The following is a 15,305-nucleotide window of genomic DNA, read 5'->3' as shown; positions in this document are numbered from 1 at the left end:
TAAATTTACACTGTCTATAAATGCCAAACAGATATCTGGAGGTCGTGGTTGTTGTGGGTGACGTTGACCAGTTGAATGATCTCGGCCGTGGGGAGAAGGGAAGAGTAGCGTAGTGTAGACTCAAAGTAGATAGATGCAGACTCCGCCCGCCTACCATATTCTCATATTGTAAAATTTTCAATTTAATTGTTTCTTCCATTTTAACTAAAAACTCTTCGGGCAATTATCAAGAAAAGATGTAGACTACTAATAACATTAGCTTCTTTGGACGTTTTCCCTTTACTTACAGCACACTTACTGCATTTCCAGCTGTCACGTCTGGTCTGCCCCATTCTATTCCAAGTCATCTCAAGAATATCTCAAGATTGATTTAAATACGACTAAAACCCAAAATAATCAACAGTACTTAAATAACAATGATAATAAATAAATATGCTTATATATTACACAAATACATTAATAAACACAAAAAAGGTTTATATTAACATGGTATATATGATTACATAGACATAAGCCTATTCATATAAATATCAGTGATTCTGACGTTTTATAAAATCTAATGCAGAATTCTTAATTTTAATCTTATTCTCCATAAGTATATTATTTCCCTTAAATATGATAAACCTGTTAAATACCGTAAGTCCTAAGTAGGTAAAGGTTAGTAAAAAAAATTTAGGTAAGTAGTTAGTAAATTCATGTTTACTAATTTCTTTATTACATCGTGGAACCATTAGAGCAAGATTTTCAGAAGATCGTGTCATCCTTTCCCTTTGTAAGATAGTAAAATATTTTAGGTATTTATGCATGTACATTATTAAACCATATTCATGCAGTTGCTGAAATTTTAAAAGGGTCCTTTCTTTAAAAATATGGCTTACTCTGTCAAAACGCTTTAAATTATTTATGTGACACACTATGACAGGTTTTAATATCGTCGGGTAAGTTCCTCCAAATTATACCATACATCAACTTACTTTCAAACCATGAAATATATAATTGTATAAATAATATTCTTGTCTTACAATGTATCTTATATAATACAGGGAGTAATGTCTTTTGCTTTTTGACCAGATAATTAATATGGTGATTCCACTGTAAATGCTGATCTACGTAAACACCCAGATATTTAACAGACTCGACTGTTTCTATACTAGAACATTTACATTCATATTTACACTGATGCTTATGACAATAAAAATCGAAGACTTCTTGCAACTCTGGTTTTTCTTCGTTACAATAAAAAAAACAATAAATTTGTGTGTGTGTGTGTGTGTGTGTGTGTGTGTGTGTGTGTGTGTGTGTGTGTGTGTGTGTGTGTGTGTGTGTGTGTGTGTTCTCTTAGCATGGAGTGAGATCCGAAGTTTGTATACATACCCACGCGGCGAGATCCGTTTTCACATTGAGATCCGACACCCCGGAGCTCAGCTTGAACGGACTGTTTTTTCGTGTTCCTGGTGGTTCGGGGATCACGGATATACCCGATTTATTCCGATTTGAAGTGGACCTCACCTTGCTGGATTTTACCATACTGTGTGTGTATGAGTTTCCGAAAGGTACCACCACGTCGCTACACCGTCGGTCTGTATACACTTGGATCCCACCGAGTCATTGCGTGTGCGTATAGCCCCTCCAGGTAGACGTCCTGCCCTCCCTCCTCTCCCCTTCTTACACAGTTTTTGTGATCGTTCTTGTTGCAATATACGAACGACACTACAACCCTTAGAGACGTAGTGTGGCTAAAATTAACTAATTAGTAGCACTGCTATTTGTTGTGAAAACATTTCCAACAGAAAATCGACGGCTATTGCACGGAATTATTAAATTAAATAATCTGTTAACAATTTTGATTAACTATTCAAATACCATTTATATGCATGTCTATAAAATTACGTATTATTATTACGCATTTAATTATACACAATTTGTGTATTATAGGCCCAAGTACGTTTCGTGGTTTATCATTTTATTTAGTATCATAATGACAGTTTTCCATAAAGAATATAATATGTTTAGAACGCAATATCTCCGTAACCGTTTTAGACATTTCATGCATAGACAACTCCAAGAAAAGTGTTAAATGTATAATTTATGATACACAGTAGTTATCAGAATTCGGAAGAGAGTAAGTAACCAGAGATATGTTGCGAAAAGTGAGATAAAAACCGAATTAATAAAGGTTCCACACACATGGTTTCGTATATCTAAAATTTAACATATCTACAATTAATTTTTTAATTGATCGTTATGAAACAAAATATTTTGTTCATAAATAGAAAACTACTCTATTACATGTGATATGGTCTTAAATACAGTTCCTTACGTGAAATATTAGTTATCACTTGAATATTACTGAAAACATAACTTCCTGGTGATATTTATCAAATATAAATATATTACAATATTCATTATTGCATGTAATTCAATAGTACAGTTCTTTTGTTAAATTTTAATGCAATAATAATATCATAAGTGAACATAATGTATCGGAAATAAGTGACGGCACGTATCACGTACTTGCAGTAAATTATTAGGCCTCATTCATTCACTACGAGTTCACTTACAAGTATCGAAAGTTAAAATAAATTTAGCTGAATAATGGCGTAAAAAAGAATTTGTGGTACGGATGGAACTTCAATTTAAGTTAAAGCTAACATCCCGCTAGACAGATACGCATTTAATTTATCAAACTATATTGCTATGATATTGGACTTTTTGTGTGTTGTAGCCCATTAAAACATTATAATATTTCTCCCGCAGTGTTGGTAAATACTAGACCATCGCCGGGTTTACTTAAGCTTACTTTCCTTCTAGATTGAATAGGATTGTGTTTTAAGAAAGGTAGGTAGGTCTATTCTGAGTCGGTTTGATACCTCTCAAAGTATGTTTAATGTTAATTAGGCCGATTAATGACCTATCAAAATAAAGTATTACATCATATCTTTATTTTTAACATTGCAACAGCCAACTTACTACTACAATGGGCAATAAAACAGTAACGCATAAACCTATAGGACATAAGCAATGGTAAAAAGCATTATAGCTGGCAATAAGCGACATTTGATATTGGATTCTCCGATAAACCCATCTACTGATAAGTGGTTATAATCAACACTAATAGGATTTGTATATGTTAATAACATAACTTTATGCAAAATTAGGCTATTTTATACGAGTATTTCAATAAGACTATTGTATCAATGACAAGAAAGTTTTGATTTAATTTTTTAACACAAATTAAATACAATAACCTCAAATAAGTATCAAATAATTGTCATTAGTAATTGTAGTTATATTAAAATTAAAAACTGTTCTCTATAAACATAAAATCAACCAATTAATATTAGTGTGCCATTCTGAAAGAACTATTGTAGCCAAACTTATTGTATTATATTTTAAAATAAAACAATACATTACCTAGTGTATGTGTCATGTGTGTATTAGTGTAAGTGGGGCGACCTCCTACCGAATTGACCGCATCACCCTGTAACAATAAGATAATTCAGCATATACAATCTTAAATTATGAGGTAAATCATAAGGTTTAGAAAACCATTACATTTACAGAAAGAATCTTTAATAAATTAAGTATTTTAAAGTAGTTTCGGTAAATATAAATTTATTCAACAATGATTTATTTTAAGTTTAATATAAGAAGGTAAAACTTGTAATACCTTAATGTGTGGTGTAGGGGAAAATTGTTGTTGGAGTTATATGTAGTTCTACACGCACGCACACTTTCACACTTTTTTCCATTCAATCACCATACATACTTTGTGTGTTTTGCAACACACGTGAGGGAGTGTTAGCTGACAGTGTGACAGAGGGGACGTCGAGTCAACGCAGGAACGAAGCCACCTGCAAATAATCAGAACAAAACTCTCGAATCACAAATATGACACCAATTAGTTGGCTGTGTAATTCCTAGTAACTTAAAATATGATATTTTAACAAGCTAGAAGGTTTGACTAAAACAGTAGTTTCAGAATGGCATTAAAACTTACACTTGATGTGTCCCAAATACTTACGGTACTGGATCTTCTCATATTTAGGATAAGTAGTGTTGTAGCCTGAAACATTTCCAAGTTAATAATCAGAATATAATAAGTGTTTGCTCATATATTAGATAATAATGTAGTAATTGAATGTATATAGTATTTTTTATCAAAGTGAGAGTGCCGATATTCGAGTTATCCAAGATGTCGGCCTTTGGAACTGAATTAGCGATAGCAAAGGTTCAAATTCTGTTTTTGGCCATAGCACTGAAATATGGAAAGTTAATACATACTATGATATTTAAAACTAGGTATGATGACGTTTTCTCCAAAAGCGTGTGATGAAAGAATTATTTATACAAAATAATAATAATAATAATATTATTATTATTATTATATATTATTAAATTTGTACATGATAATAAGATATAATAATAAGTTATTTTATAATACATATATTTATAAGCAGTTCGAGGCTATCGTTTAATTGCTGATGACATGTTTAACGCTTGTAACCTCAAATCAAATTAAATCGTTTAATTGCAGTTGACAATATACATTGCATAGCAAACGTCAATTTTTATACCTATTTTTTCATTCATCCCACATCAAGGCCACATTTAAACTTACAACGTTCAAACATTCACTCCCCATTCATTCCATTCCAATAACGCCTACTTTCGGCGCTGGAGTCAGTTTCCTCATCGCGTGGTCTCCCAGTTGAATGCCAGAAACTCATCAACACTGTAGAAAGCGTTTGACGCCAGGCAGAGTTTGATACGAGTTTTTAACAACCTTGAGCGTTGAGGCATTTTTAATTTTGTTCGGCAATGTGTTTATAAAATGAACACCTGCTTGCGAAGGCAATGTTCATAAACCACCGTTCTGTGCATAACCGAACGGTAGTTATCCCTGCCTCTTGTTTCATATTCATGTATGTCTCGTCCTCTGGTTAAGGCACATTTAGAAAAACAATATAAGGTTGTTTCTAAGATGTAGAGACATGGCAAAGTCAACAGTTGCAATTTTTGAAACGCTGTCCTGCATGATTCTCTGAAGTTTAAATTAGCGATAATGCGAATTGCTTTTTTTTTAATTTGAAAACTTTCATAAAATGGTTGTTTGCACAGGATCCCCACAAAACGATTCTATACGAAAGGTGGGTATAAATTAGCCCGTAGTACGCCGTAATCAGTACCTGACTCGGACAATATTTTGCCAAAGATCTTAAGACATAAACTCCTGAGGATAATTTGGCACAAACATGATCAATGTGATTTTTCCATGTCAACCCTCGAGACGCATTAACCTTTTAACCTTTTATCAATGCAGATTTAACCGCACTATCATAAAAGGCAGTAAATATTTACTTCATTTATAACACATCTGTTAATATGACATGCCTGTAAATATGAAGCTTTTCATTGTGCCTAATCAATTTGAGTTTATTGGTTGATAAATTGATACAGAATTTGGATGCAGATGTAAAATCAACATCGTATTTCGTAAACGTAAACAAAGAAACTAGTACATTTAATAGTATAAAAAAAACATAAAATAATAGTCACATGATAGATAGCATAGCATTGTCTTAATTTACAAAATAGAATAAATTACCAAAAGAATGTTACGTGTGGACTAAAATGGCAGCGCAATACCAGCATTCAAATTTTCCTAAAAGCACCTTTGTATAAAACTCTAAAATTCCATTTAAACGTTCAATTTTGTGTTTTGCAAAGCTTCGCCAGAATCTTACACCATAAGCTAAGTGCGGATGGATAACGCCGTAATATACCATGTTAAATTTTCATTCTGAGAGTACGTTTGATGGATTACGTAAGTTATAAATGCCTGCTGCAACTCTAAAACAAGCAACACCAATAAAACTGACTCCGGTCAGCTATCGATTCACAGCAGCTGTAACTTCACATTCCTCTCTGCCTGAAGTAAGCGGTAAGTGATAAAATTGGATTTCGAATGCTGAGTTTCAAAAGTAATATCAGTACAATACTAGAATAGAATACAAGAATAAAAAACATTGATTTCCAACTCCTACGCTACTTTTGAACAAATCATAGTGTTGTTAGTATATTAAAGGGTCAATTTTGGACAACATTACAACATCTATTGACGTATGCGAAGAACACTAAAGGTCAAAAAATCAGTCCCTGACTGATAATTTTAATTTTGATTTATTGAACGTTTGTGACCTACAGTTCTTTATCCTTGGGGTAAGAAGCAAGCTACAAATGGACACCGAACGCCACACTTTGCAACTTGTGCAATAATTTGTATTGCTCAACACAGTCAAATACATTCTAAAGTTCTAAAAATATAATTAAGGCAAGTTTACAACTTTACAAGCCACCACCGTTAAATTCTACAACGTTAACCGCATGGTACCGTTATGTAGTTACATTTTATTCAAATCTTTAAGATTTATTCACAATCTCTACAGGCGTCAAATATATATTATATATGTAATACATATAATTATATCCAAGAACATTGGATGTAACCTATACTAACCAGTAACAAGTAACAGGGTTGCTAAAATATGTATTACATAAAATACAACTAAATAACGGTATAAAACTTAAAGTTAACTTTGCAAATCAAGTATTTATTACTAAGACCTCAGTGATATCTAGCCCCATGTGTTTGGCCATTCGGTACAACATAAATTTAATTTTCCTAAACCCACACTGATATGACTTAGAGCATGTAAGTTTTTTCAAGATCACTTTAGTACTTTGTAGATAATCATTTAAACATTTTACTGAACAACAAGTGGAATTAAAATAAGACTGTACTTTATGGTTAATCATATTAGCCCCTTTTGAACACTTTTGATATATTGAAAAGTCAGAAAATTCCAGTTTCCAATAAGAAATTAATTTATTTACTAAGTGCCGTCAATACTTGCCTGCAGCAACATTTGAGCAGCCACGCTAACATTTCATTGGTGTGAGAAATTTTCTTTTGTTCAATTCTCTGTAAGACACGGTTTATTTCCTCCTTAGGAGAGTGAGCCAGACTCATGGATGTCATAGTAATTACATTATTCTTAATAAGAGGATGATAACTGAAAGTCAAAGATTTGATGACGATACGGATGAGAATTGAATTTATGATTTGTATCTGAATCACTAAGACTATCTTATGATTTGTAATTGTGTTACCTTCAACTTGAATCTAAATCGGTTCGGTGTGACTTTTAGAACTCCTGTTCCCTAAGAATCAGCAACTAGATAGTTATTTAAATATATTCATACACATTTCAAACGCATAAAGAGAATAATTACCATGTTAAAAGGGTGGGTATCTAAAAGACAGTAATTTCGAGTAAATTATGGTCAACTATACATCAAAATATCTAGAGGGTTTACTAATCAACTAGAACAATTCAAGGGCTACACCACATAATGATCAGCCCAAGTGTGAACAGCGAAGTTACATAAAAGTATACTTAAAGACTAAGGAAATCAGTATTAATGATATAAGAATAGAGCTATTTTGAGATATTACTGTAGTAATATTTGCGCTACAGATATTTTAGTTGTAAACGCGAAAGCAATACATTGTTGCATATAATTATTGTGAAGTTCTTTAATTTCATTATTTAATTATTTGGAAAAAACATTTTATTTTTTTTGTTTTCTTTCATTTTTGACTGCTCCACTTGTCGATGTTTGTCTCACTGTATAACGATTGGAAAAATGTAACAGGTTGGATTTCATTCATATTAACTAATTCGTTTTAATATTGTCCATCATCACTATTAACGCTTCATTAACATACGTTTAAAGTTACTGCTGGAGAATGTTTAGTAACTATGAATTTTGGATCCCTTAATTTCCCGAAATTTATTTTTGACGATGGAGATATGGTGCAGGAAACAGGATTTTTTCCTGACATTCGCCATCGTTCAGTGAAACGTATGGCATATTGTGACCTGCATTCTGTGTTCAGTATTAATGATTAGTGTTGTGTATAGTTTTTTATTAAGTGCATGTTTTAAAGTTAGTGAAGTTGGCACTCAACATGGTGGTTGTGATTCCTGATTTAGGCGTGCCACAACGCTTTGGTATGATTTGTTTATTTTAACATAGTTTGTAATATTAGTTAGTTATTTACCTGAAGAAGAGATCAGATTTCAGATATCGAAACGTAGTGTTACTGATTTTTTTGTTTCACTGAACGATGGCAAATGTCCGGAAAAGTCCTGTTTCCCTTTATTGTGATAAAAATGTCCAATATCAGACTTGTAATGTTTTAAATAAACTTATTGTTTAATTGTAATAAACCTTACAACACACATGGTTCATGTGTAGCCCTTAATACTATATATAACATGAGTTACGACTAAGGCTACGAATACAATATTTTGACTTACCAGTTCGGAGAGGTACCAGGCTGAGCACGTAACTTCCTTTTTCTGTGTCCCTTATCGAAGAATTTGTGTAAAATCCAGGCGGTAGTTAATGAATAATTTAACTTGCATGAACTGTTATTGTTGCAATGTCACCAATTTTAAAATTTGGAAATTTGTTTTCATGGAGACTATCTATTGTTGTATGTAACATCGTGTTCCCTTAGAATACTTAAATTGATTAATATCTCCGAAGGTTAGTTAGTTAACATTTTAAATACATTGTCACTTGCTTAGCTGGATAAAAGATATCAATTAATATTTATTTAAAATAATAAATAAGGTAACATTAAATGTAAAAAAAAACCATTACATACAACACAACACAGCTGGCGTTAAATATTTCAACAAAATCTATGTAGAATAGTTGATTGAATGTTAATTTATTGATATTGATAAAAACGTACCATGTAAAAAAGCATGGAGAAATTCAGAAAACAATCTTAAATATTGTCAAAGAGCACTTTTGCTTCAATATAATTTGATAAACATGTCATATATAATATAATATCTGTTGCAGTTTTTACCACTTATGCGTTTTTGTTTTTAATGGATTCCCATTAATTAGGAACATTGCAATTGTTAGTCTTCATTATTTTCCGTACAATGTTTTGCCAATACACTTTGTGTTGGTGGAAAGTTTAAAACCTAAGCGCTTTCATGCAACGTGGCAATTGTAGGATGAATTAGGCCAGCATTGCTGATTTGCTTCCGTTAAAAAATTCAGAATTCAAACTTTTGAATATTCTACATTTTATTTTGATACAAAGAGATTACATTCATTTCTTCTACTGTTAGTTTTTATCTTATATTATCGGTTATATAAGAGTAGGATTATGGCCCATCAGATTTAATTAATTAATCGCATTAAATAAACATTTTTAAATCATTTAAAGAGATCTTTGATAATGGTTTAAATGACAATTATGTACTTTGAAATCCAGAAGCTTTCTATTTAAAGTACTAATATTTTTACAATGCGATAGTAACTGTGAAAGTGTTATGGAAATTAAAAGATAATAATTATGGAGCTATATTTTGTATCTATAACATTTTATTAATATTATATTTGTTAGCTTTATGTTATTAATTTTTGTGAAGTATAATAGCACGAAACCTAGTATATATTATTAGTTTAAAAGACTTGTAAACCAAATGTAATATGAAAACCACAAGTATAAAGGGTGGTCCTAAAAACAAACGTGTTATTTGACACCTTCACTAAAAGGTGTCAAAATTGAATGGTTATATTTTAAAGTCATTAAATTATGTTATCCACTTTACTGCGGTAGTGGTGATAACACACGAACAGGTATGTGACGTAGTGGCTGGAGTCCATACAATAATTACATGCAGTTAAATATACAGAAGCAAAAGTCAGTTATTGTAACTACGAGTTACAATACTTTACTCGAATCTGCTGCCCTAAAGGTAATAAGCCAAATTCATGACTTAACTCAAGGCTTAATTGCTGAACATCAATATTAAGACAGCATCTATGGGATTTATATTCAGTGTGATGTTTTAACTTACTCATTTTAAGAATTTCGCAGCCAAAACGACAGAGGCTCGACCGAGGTGTCGGGGTCACAGCTCCAAACAAGAGTGAACACTGCTAACTCCGTTCGTAAGTGCATTGCATCAGGATGCTGCTGCGTTAAAACTTTCTTAAATATATATTAAAATGGTGTTATCTTGGTAACGAGGAATGATTGTTGTGGTTTAAGAAATAGATTAAAACTTTAAGATTAACAAACAAAACTACCTTTATATCTTTGGGTGGGTATTAACAATAAAACTATTTAAATTAATAATGATAATTGCGTACAACCTTAGTTCACAGTTACATGACTGTGTTTTCCTGGAAGATCCTAACATAACCTATATTTTTTTCAGGATGATATTACATTTTGTGGACGTTTTTATATAATGCTCTAGGTTTTAATTATAAAATACTATCTAAGCGTAGACCATCAGAACAAAACAACAATATTCTTATGTTGTTTTAATGATAAGAGTTTATACACATGTGTGAAATTAAGTTGTTGTGCATTTAAATTGTTGAAATATATGTTGAAAAAACAAACTGATTTGCATCTAAACAAGTTTTACACTTTTAATAGATGTTTGACTGCAATGCTTAATCAATCTGGATAGGGTGGTTGAAAATGATTTTGCTTTTCATGAACCTTCTCAATGGGAACCTTCTTTAGATGTTTCAAATTCAAGGTAAACTTAAACACGCTCAAATGGGAAATATTTTAATTTGGATTATGTACATTCTAAAATACAAGTACATTAATCAGACATAACTAATTTCTGTAGATGATGATTTTTAACATGGATTGTATTGGTATATTTTAATGTGTTAGATTTACAAAAACCTTTAAACGGTGATGTCCTTACATTTGAAAATAAAAATAGCATGGTAATATGTTCCAATATGATTTAATTTAGACAAACTGCCACCATATAAAATGCTCTGGATTTTATGATAAATTTCATTTAAAATGTTATTAAAATATTTTTTATTCTTGGGTATAGTATTCTGTAGTTATTTAAAGTTTTGTAATTAATTCGGAATGTAAACTACATTATATTCTAGTTTTTTGTTGCATAAATAATCTTCGTTATCTCAACAGGAATAATTCATCTAAAGATTTCGAAGTTGATTTCTAAAGTAAACTAGAAAGTATGCACTGTTTCTTTTAAATTTGCATCACTACTTACTTTAAATGATACAATACCAACCACTTTTGAAATCACTAACAACTATATTATGAGTAAAAGTAATTTGTGGACTTAAATTATTATTTTTTAGGCATTATTTCATTACATTTCTCATTGTATTCAATAACAATAACATAGACGTAAATAAACTGAATAATTACTTACATTTTACTGAGTTTGTGCAAAATGATGAAACTAGAAAAAAGTTGATAGGAAAGAGGCAACGTTCGCCAATACAATAACAAATTATTCTATACACGCAGCAGCTACGAGATCAGTCCTAGCCGAGCTTAACACAGTCTAAGGATGACCGAAACAGACTTTAAGAGATGTACAATTCTTAGTAACTAACGCATTCTTTACTTAAATTTTCATACATTTTTCCCCCTAATATATAATGGAAAATCCCTATACCATTTTGAAGGAATGTACATTAAATTCGTATGAACCTACCCTGAAATTATGGCTACCATTACTGTTTACTGAAATATACATCAAAATCTAAAAATACCATCTTATGAGAAATCAACTAGGTATAACATAACTAGATCATTTAAACTTACTATTTAGCTGCCACCATCTGAATGTGATGGATTGTCTAAATGTTCTGTCTCAAAATATTGGTCTTAAAGCTTCCTTTTTTTAAGTTCTGGATAGTCTTTTTTATAATTTATCAGCAGCTTTAGCTCTTTTCTGTAGCTCACTGTCTCAATGTTGTATAGTCGCAAGCAAATTATGCCTTATTTTAAACCCGAAACTTTCTACAACTTTACTTCTACTAGAATATTCTTCATTGAAGGATAACAGAGCACCTTGTACTCTAAACTTGAGTTTCTTTAATTCAACAAATGTCCTTTTTACATTGTACCAAATTATATTGTTCAGAGGCTCGGTGGGGTTTTGAGTTTTTCCTACTTGACACTTTCTCAATTATTAAAGATTTGAACGATCTCTAGAAATAGGTTTTATTTTGTCATTATAATTTCTGGTAAGTGGAAATGCTTGGTATGATCGTATTTTTTATTTTCAAATTATAGCGATATGGAATTTGGACCCAGATGTCGGTTCCTTAATTAGGAGATAGTCGGTGTCTGGGTTCATACTTGCTGTATTTACCATGATAAACCCAGACTGCTTATTAATTTGCACGTAAACTATATGGCATTTTCTTCTGATTAACAAACCATAAAACATTTTATATCTTCTGTACGGCAGTGTCGGTAAATCTATTGTGTCAGTTTAGGCCTTACAATGTATACAAAATTTTACCCAAACTTTACATTTGAAGTGGAGGGTTTCCTAGTTTCACTTGTAAGCTTAGGTTAGTCTAGTGTTTTTCTATTTTACTTTTAGATGTACATTTTTGCTTACACAGTTTATACCTAGTTACGTTTTTACTTTTACCCATTATAAAATAGTTATCTTCAACAATATTCAATAAATTATAGTACTGGATTCACATAACCTGCACTCACGAAAATCTTACATCAAAACAATCACAAACTGATTACAAATCCAAAATAAAAAAAAAACCCATTTGTCTGTAAAGTCGGTTTACTGACTATAGTTGAACGTGACAACGTCATAAGAAAATACTGATGGAATTATTGCATTTTTCAAAAGAAAATTTCAATTTTATTTGCTTGATAGATATTGTTTAAGGATATAGAGAAGGAGGTAAATGGAAATCACAATGGAATTGATCAAATTACATTTATTTGTACGCATAAATACAGTTATGTAAATTGTTCATAAATCTTAAATTTAAAATTTGGAAACACCATTAAAATTTTTGTAACTTTAGCTTTTAAAAAGCCCGCTTCAATGTGTTTGATGTAGGAGAAATGTGTTCCCTTTGACGGCTGGCTGGTCCAACCTGTCATTTCAGACACGTTGTTACGATTTGAGGAACATTTAACATTTATATTTTAATTTTTCGAAATCATAGCTACGCTCGATAATAATTTCGAGCGAATAGTAAAGCTATTGATTTTTTACTCATTGTGAAATAGTTCTGTTAACTTATTGTTATAATTTTGTCAATTATAGCATAACCTACAATCGCTGCACTAGCGGACCGATGTTATTTTATTTTAATGTTGAAAGCACGAATATTCGACAATATATCACTGAACATATATTTAATATCGAAAGAAGCATTACCTTTATCGCCACAATTATAGTTGCTATAAACAATTGACACCACATTCACTTTTCACCTTGACGAAAACATGTCAATGTATTATTGTATAGCAGCTGTCCACGCGGACGCATCGCTCACTCAAATAGGAGAGAGACAGAATGATGTCAAACGCTGCCGAACGCGGAGGCCGATTGATGTCGAACGCTGCCGAACGCGGCGCTCTCGCTTGCACTTCAAGCCTTAAATGGAACGCCTCAGAGCCAGGTAACGCCGCATGAGTCATGTTTTTTGGTGCGTGCAGCCGGCTCCATCGAACATTATAAGACGTTGTCACGTCAAAAAGAATGCCAGCTGTAGACAGACGGAATGATACATTTCCAATAGGGTTGTCAAATAACACATGATTATTATGAGTAGTAATATAACGAAGCAATTTTTCATAAAATAAAGTACAATCTATTCGTGCATGTCTATATAACTTACTTTTACATGTTCACAGTTCGCAAACTCTTTATTCATTATAATATAAGGTCACAATTCATTGTCCCAATGCACCCCGCAAGGTGCGTGCGGAATCTAAAACTAAATAATTGTATGTCTATTCTTGCTATGATATCCTTATCAATATAACTATGGCCTGTCCATATTGTAAACAATACCTTTTCCCTGTTTTACAGTTTTTCAATAATTATTACATTTGGCTACTGAAAGAAAAAAAACTATATTTAACCTGAATTTACACAACGCAACCGCATACATACACATGCATTATACGCATTTGCATACACATACATATGACACTACAATAAATAACCATTATAATAAAATTAAAAAAAAAAATTAAAATAAAAAAAAATTATGGTTGCCTGTAAAGTCGGTTTTACGGGCGAAGATTTTACGTGACAACGTCTTTTTCTCGGTAGAATAGTTATTGATATGAATATTATTAAATTGCACAATAGGAACAAGGAATTGAATGAAAATAAGAATTGCACAAATTTTAACTATAGAAATATATTTTGTTTACTAAAACATTGTACATAATTTGAAATTAATTAAAATGTATTGTAAATGGTAAAGTTGAATAAAACATTTACTAAAATTGGAATTTGAAATTCTTGCTAAACACAGTTAAATTCTAACTCCGCGCGTGGTGATTGGTCGGTTTAGTTCGTTTGTTTGGTCGCACTGTTATGACAGGTTAGAGGTTATAATTTGTTATTTTAAATGTTTGACTAGCAATACGCGCTGTTTCTTCTCAATCGACTGAATTACGATTGATTGCAGAGTGATTTAAACTAATAATTTACTTAACACTATCAACATTTGTCAATAGTATGACAAAACCTATAAACTCAGTTTCTCAACTTTTGTGTCAATCTAACAATTAATCAATCAATCATAGTTTATGATAATGAAATATCAGTGTACAATTATTTACCTTTATTGTTGTAGTTGTTGTAAATGACGAATCTAAGCACTCCACATTTTCACGAATAAACATAGTTATCTGCTTTATCCCGTGCGGCGGACCCACAGTTATCTGCTTTATCCCGTGCGGATCCCGTGCGGCGGACCCACTGGACGGGCATCGTAACGTTACCGGGCGTTACACTTTTTCATGAGTGACTCCGAGCCGCAAACTAATTTAAGACGTTGTCACGTCAATAATAAATTTGTGTGTGTGTAATTTGTTTTTTGTGGTTAAATTATGAAAATGTACCACAATATCAACTATGTAAATGTATAACAATATAATACAATTAACAATTAATAATAACCAACAAGACATGTAGCCTATACAACCAATAAATTAATAAGCAGCCAATAACTACTTAATACGTAGTACACAAATACAGCAAATAAAACTACAAATATACTATCAAAATATTTAACGTACAACCAATTAGACTTATATACTAAGCATATGGTAACATAACCTATACAAATGGATCAAATCTTTAATCAGAAATGTTGTCCGTAATAAACAATATTATTTTCATTTTGAC

The sequence above is a fragment of the Homalodisca vitripennis genome, chromosome 2 (assembly GCF_021130785.1).
Source record: "Homalodisca vitripennis isolate AUS2020 chromosome 2, UT_GWSS_2.1, whole genome shotgun sequence".
Taxonomy (NCBI): domain Eukaryota; kingdom Metazoa; phylum Arthropoda; class Insecta; order Hemiptera; family Cicadellidae; genus Homalodisca; species Homalodisca vitripennis.
This window is presented reverse-complemented; position numbering follows the sequence as displayed.